The sequence below is a fragment of the Aotus nancymaae genome, unplaced genomic scaffold (assembly GCF_030222135.1).
Source record: "Aotus nancymaae isolate 86718 unplaced genomic scaffold, 86718_ANA_hifiasm-v0.15.2.pri h1tg000041l, whole genome shotgun sequence".
In the NCBI taxonomy this organism is placed as follows: Eukaryota; Metazoa; Chordata; class Mammalia; order Primates; family Aotidae; genus Aotus; species Aotus nancymaae.
Window position 1 is genome coordinate 39,344,305 of NW_026988455.1, and position 13,405 is coordinate 39,357,709.

Consider the following 13,405-nt stretch of genomic DNA (forward strand, 5'->3'; position numbering starts at 1 on the left):
ATTCACTCTGTACTTTGCTTCCTCCACCCTGTACCCTGTACTTTGTTTCCTCCACCATGAATTAACTCTTCACAGACACCCTCAAAGCACTCTTTCTTACTTCCCTTGAGTCTTTGCTCTAATGTTATTTTTTCAAAGAGGCCCTACTTTGGTCTCAGGTCTCACTTTTTGTTCCATTGCATTAATCATAACCTGACAGATTATACATTTATATCTATATAGGTATATTTTGGTTTTCTCCTACAAAATACATATTTTATGAAAGCAAGGATATTGCCTTATTTGTTGTTCAACGCATGTGTTATAACAGTGCCAGCATGGGTTGCCAGCATGTATTTGATGAAATGGTAAATAAATAGGCCTCTCTAAATGTGTTGAACAGCATAGATAGACTTAAATTGAGATGGGAAATAGAATAGGGAACGTAAGTTCAGCCTAGGGTACAGTGATCTTGTAGTTAATTTCATAAAAGTGACCTTTTGACTTATTTTCAAGCTTTCTAGAAGCAAAATCAAAGCTGTCCAATAGTGGGCCCAAGAGTATACAAACAGAAACAGTGGTAACAATTATTAAAACAGTTTGACAAAAGAACAATTATAAGAACAGTCTGATAAAATAGTCGTAGGACTGTACTAATAGACTGCTGATTTTTTTCCCCTAATAGTGATGGTTCTACTTCTGGCCTAACATAGACTAAAAGGCAATGAGAATATAAAGCTGGAGAAACTTGAGACGGGCAATTCACATTCCCCAACTTCATTTTCACTATAGAAATTAGTATTCGTTTTTGCTCTCTCTCCACTTACTTGTACTTCTCCAGGGGAGAAGACATTAATTATCTGATGGGTGTAGCTTGGATTTTTCTCCTGCTTTCTCTTTGGGAGTTCAAAAAGCCTGAGCTTTGGCCTGCTAAGGACCTCTTAAGCTTAGCAGCAAAAATTCTACCCAAAAAAAGGACTAGTTTTTGAGTTTGCATATGTCTACTTGGGGGATGTACTATTGGCAAATTCATACAGATAACAGTCCAAAGCCATGCATTTGCATTGGCTATAATTACTAATAAAAGTTCCACTTGTATCTCTATCCAACTAGGTGACCATTGTCATTCTCAGCTAATGCAAAAATCCTGCAAGAGGAAGAGTTGTGTAATTTATTAGCTCCTTCATTCCAACTATGTTATATTTTCACCTACTTAAAAAATGGATTGACCATTTTTACCTTGCATGTTTGTTATGACAACTTAAGATGATCCATGTAGGAGAGCTAATAAGTGGCATGACATGGGCAGTTCAAAACATTTTTCCTTGAAGGAAGTTAAAAAATCCCAGGCATACTGTGGCAAAGTTATTTCTAACCTTTGTGAGTCTTCCTGAGTCTCCTAACTTTTCAGGAAGCCTATAAACTTCTGTGATGCTCAGTTCCTATCATACTTTTCAAAACATTTAATGAATATAGATTAATTCACCAAAAACAAACATATAACTTATCATGCAAAGGTCATTTCATCAAAAGTAAACTCCTTGTCAGCTAAAATACCTTATTAAAATAAATGTGATACTGCAATTATAAAATAAAGAGCCACTCAACGGTGTCTATAGGCTCAGTAATTGCTATATTTTTAAAACTTTGACGTAGAAAGAAACACACAATTATTTTAAGATAAGTAAGGGGATAATTTTGTATAATTATTTGTATTTTCAGAAGCAGATGATTTTTACTGTAAGGGAGTGAAAACAATAATGATAGATATTGGATTAATTATAAACACAAAATAAGAGAATATGCTAGCAATATGATGCAACAATCCCATCTGAGAGAAATGAAAACATATACCTACAGGAAGATATGTAAATGAATGTTCATAAGAGCTTTATTCTCAATCATGCAACGTTGGTAGGAACCCAACTATTCATCAACTGGCAAGTGAATAAACAAATTGGAGTATATTTATACTCAACAATGAAAACTCATGAAACACTGACATAGGCAGCATCATAGACAAATCTGAAAACGTTTTGCCTAGTGAAAGGAGTCAAACATCATATGCTATGTGCATTATGATTCCATACATATGACACTCTAGAAAAGGGAAAACTCTAGTGATAGAAAGCAGCTCTGCAGTTGTGTGAGGTGGGGCCAGGAGTGCGATCAATTACACAAGGAAATTGTTCAGAACGATGAAAATGTTTTGTAGCTTGTTTATGCTGCTGCTTACATAACTGTGTACAGTTGCCAAAATTTACCTGAATTGGGAAATTTATTGTATAGGAGTTTTACCTCAGTAAACATGGACAACTATATGGAATTGGGAGTTATGAAGAAGAAAGTAAGAAAAATGTTTGGCAGAGCAAGACTAGATATTTTTGCACTGTAGACATAAAAGGAATATTGAAGGCACAGAATGCAGTGGGGAGTAAACAAGAACTGTTTTATTTTTCTTCAACTACTGTCTTCAAATATGCTCTCTCAATTATACCTCCCTCTCTCTTTCATTACTTTTTGAGCAGATCCCATTGCTTTCAGGCCTTTCAGTTTTGGGAGTACTTTCAATTTTATAATTTAAATCCGGTTTAAATATTAAAGACCTAATATTTTCAAATTTAAGTTTGAAGGCATTCAGTTCAACTCCTTTCCTTCCTCATTCACAGCCTTCTTACCTGCCGCTTAGGTCTGACATGTGGCGACGAGACCCTTCGTGGCCAAGTGGTTAAGGACTCTGTTTAACTCTACTTTTCTTCTTCGCTGTATCTCTCCCTCTTCTTCTTTCCCCTTCCTTCTTTGATATGTTGACGCTGAGGAGGAATGGGGGAAAAAAGTAAAAAATCATGTATCATTTGGTCCTTTGTGAAGAGTGGGCTAATATGCTTACTTGTGGATTTCTGGTGGGTCACACATGCCTGGTGTGTATAATGCACACTTTGCCTAATATATTGGAATCCCCTCAAGTTCTATTCCTAGGGTCTTACCCATAACTTTGTGCTATGGATATCCCCTAACCGCACAGGCTACCTTTCAATGAAGAGTTCCTATACGATGGCTCCTAACCTGGCCAACTTTACAACCCCTATTTGAACCCATGAGAAATTCATGTATCTTCTTTGCACCAAACAGTTAATACACAGGCTTGTCTTACTATCACTTTCCCAAATCTTTCTGCTGTTGCTCCAATTAATACCTTACATTTAGAATTGTGATGGGGAGCAGGCACATGCCCTCAAAGACAGGGTTGAGGAGGAGGGCTAAACATATCAATTAAAAAAATTATCACACTGCACTTTCTCAACTCCAATGGCACCCAGTAAGGGCTGACTAATTTCAGCTGCTCAGCAAGCCCTGGAACAGGGTTTCAGATGTTTATGCAGCGAAGTCCACCTATACAAGTGCCTCTTCCCATGTAAGTGGGGCAGGAGGGAGCACTTACTTTACTTCCTGACTAGATAGGGAAGAGGAAAGTATTTCCCCCATAAGCCTATAATTAGCTTTTCTAAAGGCTCAAGACCACTGATGAGGTGATGATCTCAGGAACATCTTATCGACCTCTGAGAAGCCCTATAAAACTTATTAAGCCCTGAAGTCTAGAAGCTCCTTAGCTGCTGTGAAAGATTGTATGTTGTCAAATCTCTTGTTACATTGTCCTATAGATTTTAAAGAAGAAATCTGGGAAACATACTTTTCAGAATCTTTTGTTAGCATAGTGTGGGCTTAACTCTGCCAATTACAGATACAAGAGGTTAGGAAAACTGAAGAAAGCCAAAGGCATTATTTTCTGGTGAGAGCTGCAAGCAGGTATATGGTATTGGCAGGTGGCAGACAAAAGGGTTTTCTACCAGCTTCAGGCATTTTCCTCTTCCTTTTGGTGCTGTAGGTAGCTGGAGTCTTTGACATCAGCTTCCCTGCAATCTTTGCCCTTTCAAATTTTCTGAAAGTCAATAGTGGTCCTCTTGAACATGATTCTCCTGTCATTCCAACAGTGGTGAAGTCTGTAAAAATCTCTAAATCTGTTTCTACTCCAAACTCCTAGAGTGGCTTTTTCTTTCTTGTAAAACACCGGCTGATGCAGCAACTCTCTCTAAAATGTAGAGAAATACCTGTCTCCTATTATTCTCTGTTTAGGAATCCAATCTGAAATTCTCAGACAATAATATCTGGTTATGCAGCCTGAGAGAAAATCAAAATTTTTTAACGCTGATTGTCAGTTACAGACAACAAAGATATGAGTAGAAAGTATTGATAGAGTTGGCCAGTGTTGTGTTGTGTGCCCTAACCAGAACATGTCACAATGATATAACCCATTGTTTGAGAGTTCCAAGACTGAATAAAAACTCTTGGGCACATATTAGTATTCCCCACCTTAACTCTGTTGCATTATGTATGTTAATTATACTCTTCACTCAAACTATTCTTTCTCTGGAGTCATAACTAGAAAGCTCAGGTAATAAGACCTTAGCTTAGGGATAAATAGTAAAGGGAGGGAAGAAGTATTTCCAAGGGCTTCATGGAAACTAAAAGCACCATTCAAAATATTTGCACAGTCTTCACCCAGTTAGAAGTCACAGAGAACTGGAATGTCACTCAGGACACATATCATTATGGTAGTCCAACAGGTTACAAATGACCTGGTGGTCACACTAGTGGTTGTCACTTCAGAACCAAGTTTCTATTGTTCTGTCAGGATCAGGTAGTTTCTGGTTGGTTTAACCTGATATTTAATTTCTCTTTCTACTTTCCTCTTTACATCATTTTTTGCTTGTTGCCTGCTTTTTGGCCTTGTGCTGTTTCCATAGCACCTGCCCTTCAAACTGGAAAATAGAAAAAATATGATTGGCTTAGTTGATCACCCTTCAGAATAAAGAATTTGGGGGCAGAGCAGTCATACTTGGTCATCATAAGAACTGAAGGCTGGCCTGGAGTTGGCTACTCTTAGGTCAATCATCAAACCTCATTTATTCAACTATGCAAGGAAGTAGGTCCATGAGGCACCAACCACAGCATCATAGGTACATGAAATAATCTAGGGAAACAATTTAGGGATCATTCAGAAAAGTACCTTGGATGTGGCTGCCTAAAAGATGAAAGCTGATGAGTTCTCTAAGATACAAAGCAACTACATCTCTATAGTATCATCTATGATAAGATTATTTCATTAGCAATAATAAAACCCAAAAGCTATAAAGCCACAGTTGGATCTGAGGAATCTAAGGAAGCAATAATTGAATGATCTCTCATAGATTTAATCTCTTTAAAAAAAAAGAATGGCTAACAAGTTTATTTGAAGTATTAATATACTAGGTGATTTTGGAATATTAACATGTTAAAAAAGAAATATTTGAGAACTGAATAAACACAATGATTCTCTGCTGGATCTGGATCTACGTGTAAATGAGAAGAGGAGACCTCATGGGAAACTGGCCCAGTGTTCTCTTTACTGTAGCTTCACTGATCATGTCATTGGTTTCAGTGAATCTGGTGGCAGAAAACGAGCAAAATGTGAGGATCGGGAATATTGTAAAGTGTAATGTCAATTGACATTTTTACATCAAACGCAAAACAATACCATAGATCATTAATTGTTCCCTTCTATGTGGTAAGTCTGAAAACTTAGTCAAAAGGTATGTGATCCTAAGAGGTAAATTCTTGCCTGTTGTAGATACTAAGGAGATGGAAGAAAAAAATCACACAGTCTAGCTCAATGTGTGTTTCTCTCTAGTTGTTTCTTACACTACCATACAAATAGAAAAAGACATATGGTTCTCTAAGAGTATTAAATATAAGAAAAATACAATATTGAACTAATTTAAGAAGCTAAAAACGACTAATTTAAATCATTCTAACAAAAGCTGGCTTTCTTTTTGTATATTCACTATTGTCAAAATAAACACATAATAGCAATCTAAGGAAAGAATCTGCAATTTCCTCATGAAACATAAGAAGCCTTGGGAAGTTTTCTTCTCTTGCCACATTAAGGAATGGGCATTAATAGGCCGGGCTTCCCGAAGCAGGCAAATGCAGAGCCAAATGTAAGCTTCCTGTCTGGGGCTAAAATGTCCATGCATGTTGCACAAATTCTTATCATCTTTCACTTCTTCTCTTTGACAATTATAACAAAAAACCTGGAGAAAGGTTAGTGCCTGCCTTTAGATCTCTGTATATTAGGAAGTATTTATTTTCATAAGTATATAATGCTTACTTTTATAAGAAATTATTTACAGTTATTGTGTAAAGCAATTCATATGCTGATTAACTAGTTTTATATCATCTCCTTTGAAACTCTTTGTTGTGGATACACAATAGTTATAGAAACTCTCCTTATTTATAATTTCAATCTAACAATTCAAGGTTGATTTTTTAAGAAGGTTAGTAAGTCATATAATATTTATGGAGTGCTTCTTACATGTCAAACACCATGATAAGAAATTTGTATTATTCCTTTTTACAGAAGAAGAAACTTTGGCTTGAAGATGTTAGGCGGATTGTGTGTGATTACACAGATAATAAGTGAGAGATCTAAAATCTGAATGCAAAACACTCTAAAGCTGGTTTTGTTAGTATCATACATACTTTTCTAGCAAGACACCAAATTTGATTGTTTTGGTTTACTTCATGTACTTATTGATAAATGTCAAAATTATTGCAAGTAATTGCATCACAGAAAATTTCCCAAACAAATATGCCCAATTTTTCATGGTAGTTCTACTTTAAAACACAATTCATCATGTTTTAGGCTAACTAAATATAAATTACTTATAAAGAATCAACTTTTTTTTAAGAAGAGCACAAAATATTAAGTCATTATTCATTTACTGTCTGATTTCAAAATACGTACTGAAAATAATATGTAAAACATTAGTTCAGCATCATTGCTTTCATAACATGCATTTATGTTCTGCACATAGTAGGCTTTCAAAAAAATTTGTTAAATTTCTGAATAAAGTTGATGATTAAAATTGCATTATTATTGGAACAAAAACTTGAACAAGGAAATAATTCAATTCAAATAAATTGAACAATCTATCTTCTTTGTTACTTTGAAAAGCATATATATTGTTTAGTCACACACATCATCTGATTCAGTTAGTATATTAAACAACATCCCTCTCTCCCATGGTCTCCCTTGTCTTCACACCTCCCTAACATAAAATGAAATTTTTGCTTTTCTTGATATTTTCTTATATTTTAATTTCCATTTCAACAGTGGTCTCAATAAGCCTAAACAATTTGAAATTGTACTTATAAATATAATAACCACAAATGATCATTTTATAATATTTACTATGGTAAATTGTAAGATTAAAGGGGAGAATTAAGGTTTATTTATATGTATCACATTTATTTTCTTTTTATTTTGAAATAAAGTTGACCCTTGAATAATGTAAGGGTTAGGGGTACCAACCCCTGTGCAGTTGAAAATCCACATATATTTGACTCCCTAGAAACTTAACTATTATTTTTTTTTTTTTATTGCATTTTGGGTTTTGGGGTACATGTGAAAAACATGCAAGGTTGTTGCATAGGTACATATGTGGCAGTGTGATTTGCTGCCTTCCTCCCCTTCACCTATATCTGGCATTTCTCCCCATGCAATCCCTCCCCAACTCCCCACCCCCCTCTATCCCCCCTCTCCCCCCAAACAGACCCCAGTGTATAGTGCTCCCCTCCCTGTGTCCATGTGTTCTCATTGTTCAACACCCACCTATGAGTGAGAACATGTGGTGTTTGATTTTCTGTTCTTGTGTCAGTTTGCTGAGAATGATGGTTTCCAGGTTCATCCATGTCCCTACAAAGGACGCGAACTCATCGTTTTTGATGGCTGCATAATATTCCATGGTGTATATGTGCCACATTTTTCCTGTCCAGTCTATCATCGATGGGCATTTGGGTTGGTTCCAGGTCTTTGCTATTGTAAACTGTGCTGCAATGAACATTCGTGTGCATGTGTCCTTATAGTAGAACGATTTATAATCCTTTGGATATATACCCAGTAATGGGATTGCTGGGTCAAATGGAATTTCTATTTCTAGGTCCTTGAGGAATCGCCACACTGTTTTCCACAATGGTTGAACTAATTTACACTCCCACCAACAGTGTAAAAGTGTTCCTATTTCTCCACATCCTCTCCAGCATCTGTTGTCTCCAGATTTTTTAATGATCACCATTCTAACTGGCGTGAGATGGTATCTCAACGTAGTTTTGATTTGCATTTCTCTAATGACCAGTGATGATGAGCATTTTTTCATATGTTTGTTGGCCTCATGTATGTCTTCTTTTGTAAAGTACCTGTTCATATCCTTTGCCCATTTTTGAATGGGCTTGTTTGTTTTTTTCTTGTAAATCTTTTTTAGCTCGTTGTAAATTCTGGATATCAGCCCTTTGTCTGACGGGTAGGCTGCAAAAATTTTTTCCCATTCTGTTGGTTGCCGATTCACTCTATTGACTGTTTCTTTCGCCGTGCAGAAGCTGTGGAGTACTTAACTATTAAGAGTCTACTGTTGACCAAAAGCTTTAATGATAACATAGTCAAGTAATACATCATTTATATGTTATGTGTATTATATACAGTATTTTTGCAATAAAGTTAGTTAGAAGAAAGAAAATGTTATTAAGAAAAATTATAGGAAAAAATATAATTTTTGGTCATGGAGTGGACATAAATTTTTATAAAAGTCTTCACCCTTGGTGTCCTCATGTTGAATAGGCTGAGGAGGAGAAAAAGGAGGGATTGGTCTTGTTTTCTGGGGAGTGGCAGAGGCAAAAGAAAAGGAGGAAGTGAAAGAGGAGGCAGGAGAGGCAGACACAGTCAGCATAGAAATCTGTGGACAAGTAGACCTGAGCAGTTCAAATCCTTACTGTTCAAGGGTCAACTGTAGCTTGAACCCACAGAAAAGTTTATAAAATACTAAATAAAACACACTCCTTAAACAGATTCATACTTTGTTAAAACTTTGTCACATATGCTCCCATCTTTCCATCTTTCTTTACTACACACACATACACACACACACACACACACACAGACACACACACACAAAATGCCTTTTGGCCAAAACACAATGGTAAGCTGAGGCCACAACTCTTCATATGATGTGTAAAGTTATAATTACACCTAACATAATATAGCTATCTTTTGTACATCTGGAAATGTACCGATCCTTAACCTAAATGTTATTACATAAAGTTAATGACACTTAAATGCGATATGAAGTCAATAAATCTTATGTCATGTCATAAAGGAAAAAGAAAGGAAATGGAAGATTTTTTTTAGTATAAGTGTATGCATACACAAATATGTTCTTAACAAAATAAGGAGGAAATACTCCTGACAATGACAGTCATTGTTTCTGCAACTGGTCACATGAGCATAGCTGGTATTGATGACTACCCTCTTCTGTTACCCATTGTGTATTCCCTTTGCCTTCAGCAAGCACCTCAGAAGGTGGTAGATTTTTACCTGGTAGAGTGACCCAAACCTTCATTCCTGAAGGGGCTGGGCCATTTGTAGTTCTTCCTGAATTGGATTGTTATAGTTTCCTATTGACCTTATTCACAGGGCTTGGTAATACCAAGAGATGCCCTAAGGGTTCCCTTGTATTCCACACATACTCCTCCTTACCTCCAATGTGGAGTAGTAGACTGATTTCATCATGATAGTTTGGGCACCAGCCCACACTGTAACTCTGTTAGCCTGTTGACTTACAGGTAGGAGGATCCCAAAGTGTCCAGGTGGCAACCTTAACTTCCAGTTTAATGGAATCATTGTTGTGTCTTCCTTCTATTTCCTTTCTCTGTAACTAAGACCTCTAGGCCAGCAGAATGTAATGCCACAGGAACAGGAAGCAAAAATTTTGCTAGTGGGTCACTAGGAGTGATGGTGAGTGGTGCCACTTCCACGTCCACACCTTGATTCCTGAACCCGGAAATCCTGGTTATGGGAGAAACAGTACCATATATTGGACGCTGATTCAGGGCATACACAGCCTTCTGAAGAACTTTGCCCAGCCCTGCAAAGTATTATCGCCTAGTTTGTGTTGTAATTGTGACATCAAAAGACCATTCCACCATTCTATCAATCCAGTTTCTTCAGGATAACAGGGAACATGGTAAGACCAGTGAGTTCCATGAACATGAGCCCACTAGCACACTTCTTTAGCAGTAAAGTGAGTGCTTTGGTTAGAGACAATGCTGTGTGGAATACCATGATGATGGGTAAAGCATTCTGTGAGTCCATGGATGGTAGTCTTGGTGATTGCCTATTTCAGTGAAGACAAATTGCTGCCCTTTCCATGATGGAAGAAGTCCAATATAATCAACCTGCCATCAGGTAGCTGGCTGATCATTCCAAGGAATGGTGCCAAATTGAGGGCTCAGTGTTGGTCTCCACTGCTGGCAAATTGGGCACTCAGTGGTGGCTGTAGCCAGGTCAGTCTTGGTAAGTTCATGTTGCTGAGCCCATTCAAAACCTCCATCCCTGTCACCATGGCTACTTTTTTTATGGGCCCTTTGGACAATGACAGGAATGGCTGGCAAAAGATGCTGAGTGGTGTCTACAGAACAAGTCATTCTATCCGCTATCCTCCTCTGCTGAGGTCACTCTTTGATGAGCAGTCACATGAGATATAAATATCTTCAGTTTTTGACCACTCGGAGCGGTCCATACATACTTCCCCAAATTTCTTTGTCACTAATTTTCCAGTCATGCTTTTTCCAGCTTCCTGACTATACAGCCAAACAATTGGCTACAGCCCATGAATCAGTATATAATTGCACATCAGGTAATTCCCCCTTCCAAGCAAAGTGCACAACCAGGTGCACTGCTCGAAGTTCTGCCCACTGGGAAGATTTCCCTTCATCACTGTCCTTCAGGGATGTCCTAGAAAGGGGCTGTAGGGTTGCAGCTGTCCACTTTCTGGTGGTGCCTGCGTATTGTGCAGAACCACTTGTAAACCAGGACCTAGTCTTCTCTTCCTCTGTCAAATCATCATAGGAAACTCTCCATTAAGCCATTTGTGCAGGGTTGAGTGGTAGGAGTGGAGATCATGGGTATTTGAGCCACTTCCTCACGTAACTTACTTGTACCGTTAGGACCTGCTTGAGCCAGATCACATATTTACCACTTCCATTTGATGATGTAATGCTGCTGTGCGTGCTTAACTTTATGGCTAGATGGGTCAGAAAGATCCCAGTTTATGACAGGCAGTTCAGGTCACATGGTGACTTGATGACTCACAGTCAAACATTCAGTTTCTACTAAAGCTCAGTAAAAGGAAAAGAGTTGTCTCTCAGAAGCAGAATAGTTAACTGTAGATGATGGCAGGACCTTACTCCAAAATCATAGAGGCCTCCACTATGACTTACTTATTGGGGCCTGCCAAAGGCTCCAAACAGCGTGCCTATCTGCCACTGACATCTCAGGCATCATTGGATCTACCATGTCATATGGTCCAAATGGCAGAGCAGCTTTCACAGCAGCCTGGACCTGTTGAAGAGCCTTCTCCTGTTCTGGACCCCACTCAAAACTGGCAGCCTTTTGGGTCACTTGATAAATGGGCTGGAGTAACACACCCAAATGAGGAATGTGTCACCTCCAAAATCTATATAGGCCCACTAGACGTTGTGCTTCTTTCTTGGTTGTAGGGAGGGCCAAATGCAACAACTTATCCTTCACCTTAGAAAGAATATCTCAACAGGCCCCACACCACTGGACCCTTAGAAATTTTGCTAAGGTAAAAGGTCTCTGAATTTTAGTTGGATTTATTTCCCATCCTCTGGCATTCAAATGTCTTACCAATAACTTCAGTGTATTTGCTACATCTTGCTCACTGGGTCCAATCAGCATAATATCATCAATGTAATGGACGAGTGTTATATCTTGTAGAAAGGAAAAGTGATCAAGATCTCTATGAACAAGATTATGAGACAAAGCTGGAGAGTTGATACACCCCTAAGGTAGGAGAGTTAAGGTATATTGCTGGCTCTGCCAGTTGAGGGTAAATTGCTTCTGATGGGCCTTATGGACAGGAATGGAGAAAAAGGCATTTGCCAAGTCATTGGCTGAATACCAGGTACCAGGAGATGGGTTAATTTGTTCAAGCAATGAAACCACATCTGGTACAGCAGCTGCAACTGAAGTCAGCAGTTGGTTAAGCTAATGACAATCCACTGTCATTCTCCAAGATCCATCCATCTTCTGCATAGGCCAAATAGGAGAGATGAATGGGAATTTGGTGGGAATCACTATCCCTATGTCTTTCAAGTCCTGGATGGTGGCACTAATCTCTACAATCCCTCCAGGGATGTTATATTGTTTTTGATTTACTATTTTTCTAGGCATAGACAGCTCTAATGACTTTCATTTGATGTTCTCAACCATAATTGCCCTCACTCTAAGTCAGGGAGCCAATTTGGAGACTCTGCCAGCTGCTAAGTATGTCTATGCCAATTATGCATTCTGGCACTGGGGAAATGACCACAGGATGAGTCTGGGGACCCACCAGACCCACTCTAAGTCATACCTGAGCTAAGGTCCAAGAGCCCCCAACAAACCACTGGGGTAAGTCCAAGAGTCCAAAAGCTAAAGAACTTGGAGTCTGATGTTTAAGGGCAAGAAGCATCCAGCACGGGAGGAAAATGGAGGCAAGAAGACTCAGCAAGTCTGCTCATTTCGTTTTTTCTGCCTACTTTATCATAGCCACACGGGCAACATATTAGATGGTGCCCACCCAGATTGAAGGTGGGTCTGCCCCTCCCAGTCCACTGACATAAATGTTAATCTCCTTTGCAACACCCTCACAGACATACCAAGGAAAAATACTTTGTATCCTTCAATCCAATCAAATTAACACTCAATATTAACCATCACACATTAATCTGAAAGTCTCTCCACCCACCTCATTTCTTCATTTTATTTATTCATTGGAAGTGTCTAGTCAAACTGTCCTTCAGATCATACCATAGTTTGAGATTGTCTGACTGCTTCCTTAGGATAAAATTTAGTTAAACAATATAAAAGCAATCTCACACGTTATAGATAATGTTGTACTTCACAGGAAGCATATCACATCACATTAAGAGGCACATCAAGTCAGACCATCTCAGTACTGGCAATATTGTTTGACCACCTGATTAAGATAGTGATAGCCAGACCTGTTCATTGCAAAAAGCCTATCTTCTGATGCAATATTCCCCTGACAGCTTTCTATCAAATGGCTCTTGCACCCATTATTGACCTTGCCTACATCCATCGTTTTTCTGGAGGTAACAAAACAGTGGTGTTCTATTTTTATTAGTCCCCTTGTTTTTATTAGCTGGCATTATTCTTTGAAATAAATGCTTTTTTTCTTTTTTATTTGTTTCTTACTTATTTCATTTGATTAATAATACTATTCATTTGGTTTTATTAGGAACCCATGGA

At 38.1% G+C, this 13,405-nt stretch overlaps 1 long non-coding RNA gene across 1 annotated transcript in view; it reads right to left on the bottom strand.

Moving 5' to 3' along the window:
- The window catches only part of LOC105718702 (uncharacterized), a 153,970-nt gene that overhangs the window by 33,372 nt on the left and 107,193 nt on the right, over positions 1-13,405 (bottom strand). Inside the window, exon 5 of the long non-coding RNA XR_001107808.2 lies at positions 2,658-2,792. This is a non-coding gene — a long non-coding RNA (uncharacterized LOC105718702). The remainder of the gene's footprint in view (positions 1-2,657; positions 2,793-13,405) is intronic.